Below are 2,500 nucleotides of genomic sequence, written 5' to 3' on the forward strand. Positions count from 1 at the left end.
CCTTCCCACCCTCCAGCGACTCAGGGTACGGCGGGCCGCCCTGCCCGCCCGCGGGGGGGGGGGGTGGGGGTGGGGGGGTGGCGGGGGGGGCGTCTAGGGCGCCGCCCTCCCGAGCGGTTAGATTCGCGCGGGGGCTGCCTGCGGGCGTCCGCCCGGTCCTGTGGCGGTGCCGGTGGGGTTTTTTCCCCTCCAACCCCCCGTCACGAGGTCGGCAATCATCGGCCGAGACTTCGCAAAAGAAAACGGTCCCTAAAAAGTTCGCGCGCCACTCGTTCGTTCGTCTCGGCGTCGTTGCCCGTCGGTCAGCGAGCTGTCGACTGGCGTTTCCGCGGCAACGAACGTTAGTCGTCGGCGCCGAGACTGCTGACCGCTCCGTTGTGCCTAATTCAGACGTCGTCCGACCGGTAACTCTTCCGAGCGCTTTCGTGACCCTCCTTTCTCTCCGTCCGTCGTTCGTCGTCGTCGACCTCCTCACACGAAGGAACGCACGTTCGAGAAAAACGGCGGCGGCGCTCTCGAGTGCGTTCGCCGGTCTTAATTTTTCTGAGCTACTACATTCTGTCACGACTCGATCGTAGTTCGCGGCGCCGGCGAGAAACGACGACGACGACGACGAGGAGTAAAAGAAAGAAAAACGAAACGGGAAACGCTTAGGCTGGGCTGACCATTACCTTAAGGAACTGCTGCTCTTTGTTAACGACCGTGCATTTAATTTACTAGTAAATAGAGAATCGCACGCGTGCGTACCGTTTCCAGCACATTACCCGTTTCTTTACTCGTTTCCACGCCTGCCTGCCTGCCTGCCTGCCTGCCTTCCTTCCTTCCTTACTTCCCTCCTTCCTTCCTTCCTTCCTTCCTTCCTTCCTTCCTTCCTTCCTTCCTTCCTTCCTTCCTTCCAGGTCAGCCAGCCGGTCGCCAGGTCTAGCAGGCTCTGGCGCCGGCCGACGGGTCTACCGGGCTCGGGCGCCGGGCGGTGGGCCTACGGGGCTCGGGCGCCAGCCGACGGGCCTACGGGGCTCGGGCGCCGACCGACGGGTCTACCAGGCCCCGGCGCCGGCCAACGGGTCTGCCGGGCTCGGGCGCTGACCGAACGGTCTACTGGGCTCGGGCGCCGGACGGCGGGCCCACCGGGCTCGAGGGCCGGCCGACGAGTCCACCGGGCTCGGGCGCCGGCTGACGGGCCTGCCGGGCTCGGGCGCCGGCCGACGGGTCTACGGGGCTCGGGCGCCGGCCGACGGGTCTGCCGGGCTCGGGCGCCGACCGAACGGTCTACCGGGCTCGGGCGCCGGCCGACGGGTCTGCCGGGCTCGGGCGCCGGCCGACGGGTCTACGGGGCCCGGGCGCCGCCCGACGGGTCTACGGGGCTCGGGCGCCGGCCGACGGGTCTGCCGGGCTCGGGCGCCGGCCGCCACGTCTGCCGGGCTCCGGCCCCGTTTGACAGGTCTACCGGGCTCCGGCGCCGGCCGCCACGTCCACCGGGCTCCGGCGCCGGCCGCCACGTCCACCGGGCTCCGGCGCCGGCCGTCACGTCTACCGGGCTCCGGCGCCGGCCGCCTCGTCTACCGGGCTCCGGCGCCGGCCGCCTCGTCTACCGGGCTCCGGCGCCGGCCGCCTCGTCTACCGGGCTCCGGCGCCGGCCGCCTCGTCTACCGGGCTCCGGCGCCGGCCGCCTCGTCTACCGGGCTCCGGCGCCGGCCGCCTCGTCTACCGGGCTCCGGCGCCGGCCGCCTCGTCTACCGGGCTCCGGCGCCGGCCGCCACGTCTACCGGGCTCCGGCGCCGGCCGCCTCGTCTACCGGGCTCCGGCGCCGGCCGCCTCGTCTACCGGGCTCCGGCGCCGGCCGCCTCGTCTACCGGGCTCCGGCGCCGGCCGCCACGTCTACCGGGCTCCGGCGCCGGCCGCCTCGTCTACCGGGCTCCGGCGCCGGCCGCCACGTCTACCGGGCTCCGGCGCCGGCCGCCTCGTCTACCGGGCTCCGGCGCCGGCCGCCACGTCTACCGGGCTCCGGCGCCGGCCGCCACGTCTACCGGGCTCCGGCGGGACTTGGTCGCAGTGCTCGAGCTGAACGGTAGACCTGTTTGCCGCGCCGCTCGCGGGGACGTGACCAAGGGGTCGCTGTGTCGCGCTGCCTCCAGTTACGTCATCGTAACAGGCAGCGTCATTGGCGGGCCTCCCCGGCGGGAGGAGTTAGCGCTCTTGGAGTTCGCAGGGGCTGTGGACTTAGTGGTACGTTCTATATGCGCGAGCGGTGGCTCGCGGTCAGGGCAGTACGAGCGCGACTCGACCCGCGCGGCTGGGGCGCTTGGCGGCCGTTGTGGCGGTTGCCTCGGCGTGTTTGGCCGTTTTTCCGCCCGTTCGGGACGGTTGCCCGCGCGGCCGATGGCGGCCGAGGCCCATGCTGGTCCGTGGTGAGGCACCGGAGATGCTCGTGAAGCATGCCGGCTGCTGCCGCGCTCGCGAGCGCCCGGGGACGGGGGGACGGGCGCGCGGCGCAGTCGTG

This window comes from Gavia stellata, unplaced genomic scaffold (assembly GCF_030936135.1).
Source record: "Gavia stellata isolate bGavSte3 unplaced genomic scaffold, bGavSte3.hap2 HAP2_SCAFFOLD_141, whole genome shotgun sequence".
In the NCBI taxonomy this organism is placed as follows: Eukaryota; Metazoa; Chordata; class Aves; order Gaviiformes; family Gaviidae; genus Gavia; species Gavia stellata.